The sequence below is a fragment of the Chiroxiphia lanceolata genome, chromosome Z (genome assembly GCF_009829145.1).
Source record: "Chiroxiphia lanceolata isolate bChiLan1 chromosome Z, bChiLan1.pri, whole genome shotgun sequence".
NCBI classification, from domain to species: Eukaryota; Metazoa; Chordata; class Aves; order Passeriformes; family Pipridae; genus Chiroxiphia; species Chiroxiphia lanceolata.
This window is the reverse complement of record NC_045671.1, coordinates 9,435,313-9,450,695: the sequence shown is the minus strand read 5'-3', so window position 1 is coordinate 9,450,695 and position 15,383 is coordinate 9,435,313. Positions and strand designations below refer to the sequence as shown.

Sequence of the window (15,383 nt, the reverse complement as noted above, 5' to 3'; positions counted from 1 at the left end):
GAACTGGGAAATCAGGAAGGCAGCATGAGGAGAAATAAAAAGACTAAAGTCCGTGCCATAAAATAGAGCTGTAGCATCTTATTCTGTGATGAGCTTGTATTTTGGATAATGTGTACTTGCAAGCTGTCTGACCTCTTATCCTGGTTATGTAAAGGAAAGCAAAAGGGACTGGAGTGTTATGTTCCTACCGTTGATAATGGCAGCTAGAACCCTTGGAAATAAAATGGCAGTCTGCAAAGTAACGCGCAGAAGGAGGAGGAGGATGGGAAGACTGCAAGAAGCTTCTTGAAGCTTCTTGAAATTCCTGTAGTGCCTCATCCTAAAGAGCTTCATCAACAGTATCTACAGAGCATCCCTGAAATGCAGCCACATCCGGAGCAAGAAGAAACGACCAGCACTTCCGAAAGCACCTGGCAGGGGCAGGACGTTTGCAGTCCCTGCTCTCACAGGAGATCTCAAATCAAGATCCCACTAACTATTAGCTGCAGTCTGTGATCAAAGTGCTGCCCATGACCTGGGCTAAATCGCAGCATCTCTGCAAAGCAATACACTGCAGATCTCCCTCCCTGAAACAGGGGGTCACCACCTGCAAAGCTATCCTGGGGCTACGTAAAAGGATTTTTCCATCACCTCTTTTCACCAGAGCGGAAATGGAACCTGCTCCATAGGCAGAGCAGTGCAGGTCCTGACAGGGCACAGGTAGCTTTGGCAAGGGACATATGTGGCCACTTTTCGTGTCTCACCAGTTAGGACATGATCGCACACCCCAGAAACTCAGCTGTGCTTCAGGCTGTGCCAGGGGAGGTGTTTCTAGCACTGAAGCACCATCCATCCTGGAGGGACCACTCATGTTATTGCCCTTTCCCATCCAGTCCCGTGCCTATAGCCCTGCGTGGAGCCAAGCAGAGCTCAGAGACTGGAGCATCCACATTGGAAAAAACAATCCCTATGAGCTCAAACCAAACCCCATCTCCTAAACTGAGTCTGCACGGGAAGTGAGCAAGTAAGTTAAAGAAGGGGTAAAAATGTCACACAAAGTTCAGAGAAATTAATAACTGCCACATGGCTGAAAACTTTTTGCTTTAGGCCCTGATGCACCCAAAACAGGAACCAAGTAACACAAATACAACAGTCCAGACAACATAACACTTTTCAGAAGCTTCTACCTCTGGAGAGGTCAAAATAAACACCTATGCCAGAAAAATGTTAAGACTTATTACTGGAAGTGGCTGCCAATTGTCTCAGAGGCCAGAACACTAGGAACTTTTAAAATACCTTTTCAGGTAACATTCAAATCAGATTTCTCGCTGAAAACCCAGGGCAGCTCCCACCAGGGACTCCAGAGGCAAGAGTTTAGGGAATTCCCCTCCAAGGAGGGAAGACACCCTTCCACCAAGAAAACAGAAAGGGCCTTGAGCTGGCTGTGGGCTGTGCAGCCTGTCTGCAATGCACTGGAGCCAGAACTGCAGATGCAGCTCTGCTACTAACCTCCAAAACACGGGCAACGCTCCTTCAACCAGTTCTGGAGCTCAGGCTTCACAGGTCCTTCCCAAAAGGCCGATGTATCTGCCCCATTGGGGGTACTCCATGCTCCCCAGCCCACTGCCTGCTTTTCCTGGAATGCTGGGGACCCACACAACCACCCGGTCCTGTTCGAGCAGCAGGGACAAGCGCCAAGTAGGATGCAGGAGTGAGGGATATATCTCTATGCCTGGCCACTATAGCAAGCAGAAAGCTAGTCCTGGCAGGCTCTGCTCCAACCGAGCTGCAGTAAATGAGACTATTTACTGTGCCCCCATTAGCGTGCAGCTCCAGGACCCCCGTATGGCCAGCCCCATTGTACTGTCAGCGTTAATTAAGGCAGGCTCAAGCAGACATCTCCGGCCCCTTCAGCTGGGACAGTCGGGGAGCAGCAGCGAGGAAGGAGACAGAGAGTTTCAGCTGTGGAGCTCTGTGCAGAACAAGGAGCATTTGTTACCCAGGAAACTCGTTCCCACAGCAGAGAGGAGAATGGAAACTATTTCAGTGCCCTCCCCAGTCCTCCACAAGCATTGCCAATGCTGACGCCAGGAGGTATAAATGCTGGCAGGCTGAGTGCTTGCCTGCCTCCCTGTCCCTGCCACAGGACACTGGCATTAACCAGTTCACTGACAGCAATGCCTGCCTTGTGTAGCAGACACACACACCAGAGCACATGAACTCAGGGGGATATTTTGTTAAAAATCGGAGAGAGCAATGCAGCAGACAAGGGGCTCTCTGACAAACACTCCTATTCACATACCTCCTCCCAACACGAACATCTGTATCCTTCTCCCCAAAACATGTTCTGCATGTTTCCCAAATCCCAAACTCACATGGCCTCGCCCCTCTGCAGCACATATCCCTCTGACGCATCTCCCTCCACAATATGCCTCTCTCAGCAACAGCAGTAAGAACTGATGGTCTGTCCCAAAGCTTTGCAGGTAGCAGGAGATCTCAGAACTAATGAGGAAGAACAAAGCTCTTTCTTTGGGAGACTGTCTTCTAGGAGATGACTTCTCTTTGATCACGGAGATGAGTCAGTGCGAAAAGGGGAGCGTGGCTGATTCCACAGTCTCACGCAAGGAGGGAGCAGGGATAATGCAGGCTGGTGACTGTGCCAGCACAGTCTTCTTTGGAGAAGGAAGGGCAGGGAGATGGAGGTGCAAGGACATCTCTGCCCCGGCAGTAACAAGGGTCCTCATCTTACTCAAACTGGGCAGGCAGGGATTGTGCTTCCCAGACACCAGCACTCTGGGGTGTAGCTTGGAGGGAAAAAATTCCTTATCAAGCAATGTCAGTCTCATTATCCACAAGCATCCCAAGTATCAGGCAGAATTTTTGCCATCTCATCTCCTTACCCCTTGCTCCAGGGTTTTGAGAATTGAATGCACAACACAACCTTCCAACTGTGCACTCCAATAAGGCAGAACATCCTACTCCCTGTCATGGGCTGCAGCAAAACTCACCCCTTTGGGGGAGCCCCAGGTGCTGCACTGACACTGGACATGAGCTGTATGCGTACCCAGAGCACTTGCTGGCAAGAACTAGGACACAAATAGATCAACTAGGTGGAAAAAGCCCAACACATTTGTGTCTTAGTCTCAGGCTTCTTCCTTTATATACCATGCAGAAATTGGCTGCTGAGGTCAGCACATGCCCACACACAAGAAGGTAGAACCCTTTCCACTTTTGCTGCAATCGTGCAGCTAAATCATCCACCAGCTGCCCCAGCCTCCCACCTATTTGCTGCAAAGCTGCTCCAGTGATGTGTCAACTGGAAACAGCTCAGCTCCAGATCCCAGCCGGCTGCCTGGGCTGTAGCTCTGACACCAAGCACCCTGCTGGAACAGCTCTTTAATCACCATGAGGTGGGGGTCACAATCCTGACCACCCTCACAGCTGCTGCCTCCAGCTCACTGCTACAGCCCAGCAAAGAGAGCTGCCTGCCACCTCCTCCGAAAGGATGGGTATTTTGACCAAGCCCTCATTACCTTCAGTGTGTCCATTCCTCTCAAGCAAACAGAAAGTGGTATGAGTTACAGTAAGCTCTCCACCACAGCAGATAACCTCTGCATTGCTATCTGCAGGTGCAACAGCAGGAACATGCCTAGGGTATAGATTCTGGCCTATCATGACCCCACCTGCAGCACAGCCACGGGACATCTTCACTCTTTCCCACGTGCTGGACTACTCATGAGCAAGGTGAAAGCAGCTCAATGCCTTCCCACCTTGCTCACTCATTGCTCAAGGCAGAAATCTAAATTCCCAAGACATGGCAACCCCATCCATCATCACTGAGGCTGTTTTGGAAATGTCAGAGAGACGGATGTTGGCCAGAGTTGAACTAAGAGCATAACTAGAGTAAGGGGGACCAGAGTACAGAAGCCGACAGGAAAGGAGGAGATGATGAAACTTTATAAAATTCCTCATGAACAAAAATCAAAACAATTTCCCATTCCTGCAAACTCAGTGCTTCAAGGTCAAACGACATCTCTCTAACACACAGAGATCAATACAGGCTGATCGTTATCGGCATGTGCTTGACATTTTTTCTATTCAGTGGGAACAAATACACGAGCCTTTGAACAAGGGGTCAAAAATCCATGCAGATTGATAAAAGCACATGTTAGCATAGTAGAAATACCTGCCCTCAGCCCTCACATTTCCCCGGAGGGGGTCACTAACCGATCCCCACTGAGCCTGCCTTCCAAGGGATCTCAGGACAGAGGCACAAGAGTCTCCGGGATTATGCTGGTTGCAAACACATTCACAGCATTAGGATTCACCAGATCCTCATCATGACCCTGTGTCCTAGTGAGTCCTGCCCGCTGCCCAGAACAGCAGCACTGATTTCTTCAGGGTTAGCAACGCAGGGCAGGAGTCACACCTTTGAAGGAGAAAATGGCTTCAAAAGAGAAAGTTGTTGCTATTTTTTAAAAAAACTTGGACATTTCCTGTTGCTTGCTGTCTTCTAAGAGAATTAATTCCCCAAATTCATCCCTCTGATGTTTAAGAACACTCTCTGAGTTTCCAGCTTATCTTTATCCATGCACAGCTCACCCCTATCTACTCGTGTTCCAAAAATGAGCTTTAATGTCAGCATTAATCCAGTCCGTGTTTAAAGTTACATCATCTGCATTCTCTAATCATTTCACATTAGGTAGGCTCTCCATTTCTTTGGTCATACCCATATTCCTTCTCTGGACCAGACAAAGTTTGCACACAGCCTTCAGCAAGTGACTGGAAATGTACACAGTCCTCCAGACAAGGTCTCCCATGCCTTAATATGCTAAAATTTCCCCATCTCTGCTACCAATGTTTTGTCCAACGTGTCACACTGGATGACATTTATCTTTTTCATGGCTGCATCACGCTAGTCGCTCGCAGTTATCCTGCACGTCACTTTAAGCCCCTGAGTCTCCCCCCCTCATCGTTCCCACTTTCCCCAGTGAGCTCCCGGATGGAGCTGAACTTTTCGCTCATTTTGCACGCACACAGCCATGCAATTCTGAACCATCCAGCTCCCATTTGTATTATTCCTCAAGGACATGCCAGTTTTTCCTGCTGAATAACACTGAACTGCCTCTGACAACGCTTCCTAGCTTTGTGTCTTTAGGAAACATCACTAGTGAAGTTTGACTTTATAATGCTCAGAACATTATCTGATGTATTGAATAGCTTCCATTTGAAGGCTTATCTCCACTAACAACTTCCCTTCAGACCAGTAGTTCCTCTTTCAACTTTCCTGTTATCTTACTCCAGTCTGCCTACTGCTTCTTAGTTTTCAAAGGGTACTATGTACGGAAGAAATACACATGGATCCAAAGGTAGGTAGGAGAAGCACTTGAGAGATTCATTTCAGGTTACTAAACAAATAAAACATTAGCAAATCCCCTAGAAGAAAAGAATTAGGATAATATGACGCATGCTTGCCTTGCTCCCCCTCCTTGCTCTACACCTGCAACCATTTCTAGAAAAATCATACTGCGCAAGGTCATTCCAATCACTATCTGGATTTTCAGCTTCCAATACTGAGGTGAAATCCTTCCCATTGTGGGCAACTGATGCTTCACTGACCAGGAACAGAGGCCCTCACAAGCTCCATAAAAAGTCATAACTACCAGATAGGGCTAGTGCTGGCACAGATCCCCCCAGGGCTGGGCTGAGTTCCACATACCTCTACACTACTGAGACATCTATGGGAAAACCAAACCCTGCCCACAACCAGCTGTCTGTCTCCAGTCCCTTCCAGCCCCAGATTCCAGTATGTTTATAGTCTTTTTCAAGGAAAAGTGCTGCTATCAACATTTTACATGCAGGAGACTGGGGCAACAGGGAAATGTGAATCACTCAAAATTCTGTGGGAAAGGGAGAAATGACCCCACAACCCAACTCTTAGCACCCATCTTTTACTCCTAATACTTAGTACTGCCCAAGCAAGAGCACAAAGAAATAGCTGAATGTTTCTATAGCAGAGGGAAATGAGGACATGAACAGAAGAGCAGCTCCTCAATCATGTCTGAAGGCTCAGCTTCAATCTGATAAACCAAGCTCTTAAAGAGGTACAGAAAATCTTGAATTAAAGCAAGGCCTCGACATAATTGATCCAGCCTGAGGTTTCAGAGTGTTTTAAGTAGCTCTAAGAGCAACCCTGTTTCTTCAAGTACTCACTCAGACATTGATGCTACACTGAGTGGGAACATAAACTCTCACCAGTCAAAGCCTTGGTAAAAGCAGCAGAGAGGATATTATTAAAAAATAAAATATATATGCCTTTTAATCTGGTAAACAATTGCTCTAAGCAGCCATGGTAACAGTGGATATTAAGGTGTTACTGGCTTCACTTCTATTAGTTTTCAAAATGGGACCAGTGCTGCCCCTGCAGCACAGTTTACCTAAATGACTGGTTTCACCATAACTTATAGTTCCCCATTGTCATGAGGAAAGCCTTAAGTTGCCACATTACATACCATATTGGAGCTGGTGAATTCGGCAGCCACAGTTCTGCTGCATTCACCGGTTTGTATTCTGACCTCAAATAAGAGCTATGTAGTTCCAACTAAGCAGCTGAAAAGCTGCAGGGCTGAGCTGAATCTGCAGCCCTGAAATGGTTCACTGTGTACACTGCTTGAGGGAAGTGACTGCTTATGGTTAGTTCCCATGACGTGCACCAAAGTGACATTCCCTTCCCATTCCAGGGGCATAGGCAGGGTGACTCAAAGTCAGGGTGACTGCACGGCACACAAGGCTCACAGGGACTGCAGTGGAAGGGATGTAGCAAGGAAAAGGGCAAGCAGAAGAGAAGAAAAACATCGCTGTTCGATGCATGAGAGTCCACATCCAAGAATGGAAAAAGATCCTACCCTCTCGTTTCAGGACTGAGTCATAAACAGTTTGTTTTCCAAGGCAACAGCAAGTATGAAAACTGCTCTGTACTTCCCTGCCCATGGCAGGGGGGTTGGAACTATACGATATTTATAAGGTCCCTTCCAACCCAAACCATTCAATGACTCTATGATTCAAGCAGAAAACCCACACTCACCTCACCCTGCACATGCCAAAGAGCTTCCTGCCATCCCTGTTCCGAGCAGCAGCAGAAGTCAAGCAGGGAGATCTGTCAACTTGCCACAAAGCGAGTTCCCAGCAGACCTCCCTGCTCTGAAACATTCCCACTTCACTTTGCAACAAAGCCCAGAGAGCAAATAACCACTGCCTGATTTATTAGAGACACATGATATTAATAATGGTTGTTTATACTGATTTATACCCGAAGTTTCTCTACTTACCACCCCAGCTGGACACACAGTGCTGCTCTGCAGTGTTACCTGCCCCAGTTGGCTATGTTTTAGTAGCAAATAAAGCAATATCTTGGCAGCTTGTGCTTCTGCAAAGCAATCTGTAATTAAAAGAGACTGCTGAAATACACTCAAAACCCACCTACCACCAGCAATGCAATAGCAGAATATTGGCAAGCATAGAACTCCAGTGCTAAACAAGAGACTGCCTGGGCTCCTGAGCACCCACATCCCAGTAGACACCAGAAAAGCTGCAAAGGGGAAAGGGAACAGGACCACTGAAAACTTGTTGATACTCTGTCCACCACTTATATATTAACCTGCTGGCTCTCAGATGGAATAGCTGTCTTTTACTCTTCACCTATGCTGTCTACAGTACCAATACTGTTAGCTGAAGGGATAAGATGTACACACAAACAGCAGATTGACATAAATTATAGCCATTACCATGACACCTCACACAGCAGAGACTGCACATCCCCACCCATAATCATCGTGCATGACCTGCTCATTCAGAAGGGATCTGTGGTTACTGCAGATCACAGGCTGAGCTTGAGCAATAGTGGCATTTTGCTTTGAAGCAGACAAACAATATGTAGGGCTGTGTGCACAGGCATGTCATATGCAAGACTTGGAGTCATCCTTCCTCTCTGTCCAACACTGGCTCACGCCTCATGGACATATATCCCAAATGGACAAACTCGCGAGAGCTCAAAGGCAACAAGGAAAAAAAGGACAGAAAGGACTAAATTGCAAAGCAAATAGGTTGGTTCTCTGTGGAAAACTAGGGGGTACATGAAAGTAACTTCAAAACGTATAAAAGGCTGCTGCCAAGAGCCAGTGAACAAGCTGTTCTCCACCTCCTCAACAACAAGAAGAGTGTCCCTAAGGGGCAGACAGGGAAGCTTAAGTTAGACATCAAGTATAAAAGATAAAACTAGCCATCCACTACACCAAAAAAAAATTAACAGTCAGAAGGTAAGACTGGTTTCCTTAAAATTTTCCATGGTCTTGTATGTCTCAGGAAGCTCTTTGGCTTTACTTATTTAGAGGAAAGCAGTCCTGTTAATTTTCACATGCCCTCACTGTCAGACATTGGAAACACTGTCTTTCTCCAGCTTTGCTGCCAAACAAACGCCCATCTTACAGCCTTGGTCAACCCATGGCATCAGGAGATACCGACAGGTGGAAGGGACTGGATTGCTAAGACGCAGAATGCAGCAGATAATGTCCCTTTTGCTGGGACCTTCTAGAGATTAAATGAAGAAATCCAAGGAATAGCATGGCCCAAGGCCACTGTGCCTGGGCCAGGGAGATATGATTATTATATATCTTTTGGAGGTCCTACTGTCATGTGATCTCTGTTTGACTCAGAGAAGCAGGGAACCTCTAATGAGGGATTAAAAGATGAGAGCTATTTATTCCATGAGGCAGAATACCTGGAGAAACACAAACATGCTCCTGGAAAGACACAGCAAACATACAGGTGCAGCTGAGAGTGGAAAAGCATTGTGTGCCAGCTGATCTAGTAACTAATCCACCTGGCTGTTAAAAACATACTCCAGATGTACTTTTTCTCTAAACAGAACATGCTTAGCATGAGCTTTCAGCCAGTGGATTCATCCTCCTTTCATCCACCACATTGGAAAGACCTTTTTCTCATGAATTTGGTATTGTCAGAGATGATCCTTGGTCACAGTTGAGAGCCCTTCCAAATTTCTCTCTTGTTATTATTAACCTCTTCCCATCTAAGACAGCAAGCTGTCATGGATCATCAGTCACCTCTACTCAAGGTCTCCATATCAGGTCAGCCCATGATTAAGCAACCTTGTGGCTGTATGTGCTTATCGGTGTATGTTTAATTGGCACAAAGAGATTTAACTCGCAGCTCCTACTTGCTTTGTAGCCAGTTGTGCAAAGTCTACCTCCTCCAAAAGTCACGTTCAGCCAACAGGCAGCCAACCTACAGGCAGGCAGGCACACAGAGCCAGAAATGGGAAATACCTACCTGTCGGCTTTGGGCAACGATTTCGCTCAGGCTGGAGAAAGACCCACAGCGACAGAAATGCTACAGGGATAAAGGGGATCCATGTGTGGGAGGAAATCCTGTCCTGTTCTTTAAAATAGAAAATAAAAGCTGGCAGAGGCAAAGCCCAGGCAGCAGCGATTGAGGCAGGACACGAAGGCAAAGCAGGTCACAGGAGATGGCTGACAAACCTGCCAAGCTTGGATTGTGTCGGACAGACTGAAATAGGGCTCAGCCTCGTTGAGGCAGATGAAAGAGCAGGGTCACACTGCTCTACAGGGTTCCCCGTGGAGACATTTAGGCACTTCAGGAACTCCTGGAATCTGTGGTGTGTAGCTCTGGCACCACAGAGACTATTAGAGAATAGCCTTGAAGACTATTCTAGATAGAAGAACTATTAGAAGACTATCGAGAAACATCCAGCAAAGAGGTGCTCAAGGACAACAAACAAGGCGTATCCACACACTCCAGAAACATTCCAGTCAGAGGAACAAGAGCATGCCAGGGTGGAAAGAGCCCTGAAAGAGCCGTCAGGAACTCTGCAATATATGATGATAGACAGAGCCTTGGCTCAGGCCTATTAAAAAGCAGCCACAACGGCGACTCAGAGAGCTCCTTTGTTGGCTGGACATGGGAGAGGAGCAGGAAGGAACACAAGAACTGAGGAGCAGGAAGCCCCTGATGAAGGACTGATTGCTCAGAGCATGTTCCTGGAAAAACAGAAACATGCTTTTTATCTCCATGATGTACTTCCATCTCTGGACAATTCTGAAGCCTGTGTTTTCAATTCACGCTTAAGAAAGCACTCCATCCTTTGCACACACCCAGCCTGTGCCTCTCACACAGCATGGAAAAGAGAAGACCAGCTAAATGGTGAGATGGGGAGGAGGATGGAGAATTGGAGATAGAACAGTCCAAGCCAGAAGCCGAGCATCTGCTCTGCTCTCATTCTCAGTGCAATAGCCAGAGAAAACGCTTGGTCATGATGCTCTAACAGGACCTGCTCTCCATCCCTGGGAACATCTGCCAGAATTAGTAATCCCGAATCAGAGTAGGTGAAGCATGCACTTGTGACCTTTTCAGCAATTTTTGTATGCCTGCTGCTTTCACAGCAACCTTCTGTTATCAGCTTAAAATAAATCCAGCTCTTCTGAAAGCACTCAAGGATTGCAGAATCACAGAATCATTTAGACTGGAAAAGATCTCTTCTAAGATCACTGAGTCCAGCCATAAGCATCTGGCCTTTCCTCTACAAAGCCAGAAACTAGAACCAATGCATCTGGGGATGCAAACATGGAGACCAAGGAGCTGTAGAGGGGGATTAATGCTGCAGTCCTGAACTCCAGGATCTGAACGGGAAGTGTGGTCTCCCCTGCCCATGATAGAGCTGCTTTCAGCTCAGAGAAAGCAGGGAAGCCCCAGCATTGCCCCTAAGTTTACAAGCAGGTGACCTCGTTTCTTCTCCAATGTGTGAGGTTTCATGTATTAAGCTGTGTAACCAATCGGTGCTCCACTCCCACATCCCACATGAGACCAGGCAAGAGTGGAGCCACATCATCCAGCTACAAAGGGACTACCTCTTTCTTCAGATGGGGTTTCTTTGAGCATGAGCCCCTCCATAAGCACTTTTTGAAGCATTTTGTGAGCTCTGGGCTCCAGACACTGAGGACAAGGACTCAGTGAGGTCTGCTGCTTTCCAGTAAGGTCTCCTGTTTTCCAGCACGCAGCATGGGCTGATACTGCAGCAGCACGAGAGCAGCTGAACTGCCTACCTAGCGTAGGATCTGACCAACAACAGGCAAAATCCAGCCTGAGGGAAACAAACAACAGCTCCAGCCTCTCGGTGGGATGGTGCATCCTGCACTGGCTGCATTGCTCAAGGAGCACAGCTCCTCCCCAGATATCTCTGCTGTGTGATCCAGCTTTCAGTTCTAGACACTGACCACACCACGGAAAGGGCAGAATTTTGGAGTAACTTTTGTGTTTATATGGATAAAAAGAATCCAGATCTATGGCCGTAATGCAACTCACAGATTTAATATGCCTTCCACACTTAAACTGATCTCCAGGTACCAGTCCTCAGGATAAACCTAACCCAGGACCAGAATGTGTACATAAGCCACTGCTACAGTCCAAGACCTTCTAGTGAAGCAGCTAGCTCTGGCCACCAGCAGGGACCTGGCAGCAGGCTAGATTAAAGCTCAGCTTTAACCCTTCTGGGAATTTCCTGTACCTCGCATTAGACATAGCGATAATACTCAGAAACACACAGGGAAAACCCAGTGGCAAATAACCTAATCAGAAGTGAAAGCCTCACACCTTCTTGATATCAGCACATCTGCAGAACCTGAGGGTCACAGTCCCCTGTGGTCAGCAGGACAGTAAGAAGAGGAAAACACAGGAAGCCCTGTTGGACCCACTCTGCTGCCCCCACACCCCCCCAAGGGTCCAAGGCTGCTCTCCATGGAAGATTCCCAACACTTTGGCTGAAATGATGCCAGCACTTGGGCAGGGCTTGGTGTTATTTTTAACACTTGCTCACATAACTCTTTGGATGAATCCTGGGAAGAGCTTGTCACCAAAATAGTACACTGTGGGCACTATTTATACACCCACTGGCAGCGCAGCAGGATATGCTAAGGAAGCAAAGCTAGAGCACCCCCTTATCCTCCTCACAGGGACCTAGGGGGGCCCTAAAACATAATTTGTTGTTTGGGCTGGTGCTCAGAAGTGAGCCATCACCTGCAGGAGGCCTGGAATCCTGCTGAGGAGACAGACTCTCATCCATATGGGAGGGAAGCCCAGGTACAGTAAGCTTGGGGAAGATGGATGGCTGTGAGCACATCCCAGCTGCTGTGGACTAAAAAGGGAACAGTTGTGCCTAAACACAGAAAATGCTAATGCCCTCCTATTTTATCTCTCCTTGGCTACTGCGGGGAAATCCAGAAGGGGTAGGGTTTCTCAGTTGTCACCTCTTTTCTCCTATACAGCACAGGCAAAGGTGTGCAGTTGTGGGGTCAGGTGAAACTTTAAATGCCAGCAAGGCTCACTAGAAAGAAGGCACCAGACCAACAAGACTGACAGTCCTTCATCCCTAGGGACAGCAGCAGCCTCAGGCCTTTCCATACCAAAACAGTGTGCCCTAAGGAATTGAAGGAAAAACAAAACAAAACAAAACAAAACAAAAACAAATCACCCTTTTGAGACTATCCAGTGAAAGGAAGGTTCTTCGCCTGTCTAATTTTCTGGCTTAAAAATAACTTCTCTAAAGCCATTTCTGAGCTTATTGAACTTCCTTGATTTTTGTCTTCCTTGAGTTTCTCCTCTCTCCCACTGTCTCCCAAGACACATCAGACTGCACTCTACTTTCATGTCTCCCGCAGAAGCAGGTGACATGACCTGGAGAACATGCACAGGATGCTGCATGAGAACAGAGACGTTACAGAAGAGAGGAGCAGAAAAGGACTCAAAGTTTCATTTCTCCAGTATGTAGATAAAAATAAAATGTATATATGCATTTTCTTTCCCTGTAAGAGAGGCTACAGTCTGAGCAGCATACTGACTGTTCATCAGAGCTACAGAACAATGCAATACAAACCCACTAATTAACACATGCTCTCCAGGCAGGGGCAGGACTGGCCCCATTACTTTCAGCAGAACAAATAGAAGGGATCGGCTCCTACCTTGCTAGATACAATCTCCGCAGGACGTGGGCTCAGCTCACCGCAGCTGGAAGCCGAGTGCAGCAGCAATGGCATGAGAGCAGCAGGAAGAATACAGTGTGCAGAGCCAGCGATAATCCAGAGCAAAACCAGCTTGTCCCCGTGCCGGCTCAGGGATCAGCGAGCCGTGCTGCAGGGAGTGTCTGCCGGCAGCACCCCTGTTGATGCAGGATGGCGGGCAACAGGCAACATGACAAGGCACTTCTTCTAGACAGGAGCCGGCTGAGGAATTCCTCCTGCTGCCAGCCACCCGCCCCTCCTCCGGCACAGCGGTGCCAGGGTCTCACCCACAGCGCATGTGGGCAGGAGAGAGGAGCGAGGGCTGCGGGCTGCTGACAGCGCAAGGGCCAGATTGCTAATGAAAGCCCCAGTGTAAATACAGATGCGCTCTGGAGAGCGCTATGGCAGAAATGCAGCTCGTGTTACAGAGAGCCATTTACAGCAGGCACAGAGAGCGGGGGAGAGCGTGGCGGGGCTGTGCGGGATGGCTCCACTGCCTGCCCACTCGGGCTGGGAGGGCAGCTGCCTGCCGGGGAAGCCTGGGAAGAAGTGACCAGGAGCAAGGGGAAACCCCCCCAATTCCACACTCTTCAGCAGCTCCTACAGCTCCATACGCAGCATTTTGCATAGCAGAAATGCAAACCTGTCCAATTTTCCATCCTGCGCCCCAACTGGGACAGCTCCAGCCCCACCTGGGACAGCCCCAGCCTCACACTTTCTCTGGTGCAAATGCCACAGCAGCCCACCACACCAGGGAGAAAGGCTGACTGGAGCTTTGCTCCATCCCTCTGTCAGATCAGCTCATGGTGCAGGAGCCCACTCCCATTGTCCAGGTCCTCTCCCCACGTTCCTGGCCCCCACATGTTTGAGACTTACCCTCTCTCCCGATTTCAGTGTCTTTGGTGCCTACTGCTAGGATTCTTTTCCCCTGCCATTTCAGGGTAATTTACAAGCTGTATTGCAGTTGGATTTACACCAAATCTGAAAGATGGGGGATAGGAACCAGGTCAGCAAAGCAGACAAGTGTCAAAGGGTTTGGGGGCTTTGCCTCTGCTGCACTACAACTGGAACCAGCATCAGAGAGGGTTTGTAGCTTTTAATTAGTGCCCATCAAACAAGCCTTGAAAGACCTTAGGGGGAGGCTGAGAAGGAGCTGTTTCAGGACATTTCTCATACCACAGCAGGCACTGCCTCTAAGCCCTGTGTCAGACGGGCATATAGCTCACACAGGTGACCTCTGGGTGAAACCAGTGACAAAGAACAGGGAGTTCATGTGGTTCTGAAGCAAGTGTGGTCTGTTCTGTCAGGACGGGGGAACCTCCAGCTCAGATGTGTAAACCTCAAGCAGGCCACTTCCCTACTCAGTGCCTCAGTTCCCCCCCCCCCCCCCGCATCCCCTGCAAAACAAGGGCCATAACACTTACCAAGCTGCTGCAGATGTTGCAAAGTTAACTTCGTCATGGGGTGCTGGCAGCCCATAAACAGGAACAAGCATTCTGCAGGTCTCTGTTACCACCCATAAAGTGGAGACTCCTTGTGGTTTTTCCTCGACACACAAACTACTGCTCGCAGCTTTCTTCACCCTCACCACAGCAGATACGCTGCAAAGACAGGGATCTCCACTACCCCCAAAAGCAGTCCCTCTACCAGCTGTGCCCAGGCCATCTGCCAGGCAGGAATGTGGCGCACCAGCCCGGCCTCAGCCGAGCTGTCAAAGCAGCGGAAGGGCTGAGGCTGCACTGCTCTGGAATTCCAGAAACGCACAAACACCCGTCAGCCTGCACCAGGAATGACTCCTCCCTGCCCTGGACCAGGCTGAATCACTGGAAATACCAAAACAACGATGAGGTCACGTTCCCAGAGCAAGGAATTGTAGCCAGATATAGATGTGTGGAGAAGTGGGCTAAAAATGGACGCGGTGTAGGGGCTGGGGGCTCTGGCAGACAGGCACCATGGGCATTTGTCTCGTTTAAAAACAGCCTGACGCTGCCAAGAGACATTTTTCTTCTCTGCAGGGAGAGGGGAATGGGGCTTTAAACCCTTCATCCATCCCATCGAAAGAGGCACAAACATTCTAATGCTTCTGAGTGTGTAGTTTTGGGTTCAAGGAACAAGGAAGAAGTAAAATTATGATTCTAAGTCTAGTGTTCCCAAAATTTCACTATAATACCACATTCAGGCTTAAGCAATAAAGAATCCCCATGAGGCAAGCTGAATGGCAGACAAAAATCATATGCCCATTACTGCCTTTTGCTTTTGCTATAGCCTCAGCCAGTTTCCACAAAAGAAAACTCAAAGAACCCAGAAGCATTGATTCAG

The 15,383-nt window shown here is 48.3% G+C and overlaps 1 protein-coding gene across 7 annotated transcripts in view; it reads right to left on the bottom strand.

Moving 5' to 3' along the window:
* RUSC2 (RUN and SH3 domain containing 2) overlaps positions 1-15,383 on the bottom strand; it is a 57,840-nt gene that overhangs the window by 35,834 nt on the left and 6,623 nt on the right. Inside the window, exon 1 of one of the 7 annotated variants that reach the window (XM_032674873.1) lies at positions 14,489-14,849. The exons of 4 other annotated variants lie outside the window; for them this stretch is intronic. The gene's annotated coding sequence lies outside the window, so the exon portion shown is untranslated. Of the gene's footprint in view, positions 1-1,488; positions 1,907-13,025; positions 13,368-14,488; positions 14,850-15,383 lie in introns of those variants that run through there. 2 more of the 7 variants (XM_032674872.1, XM_032674875.1) reach the window with 2 other exon arrangements.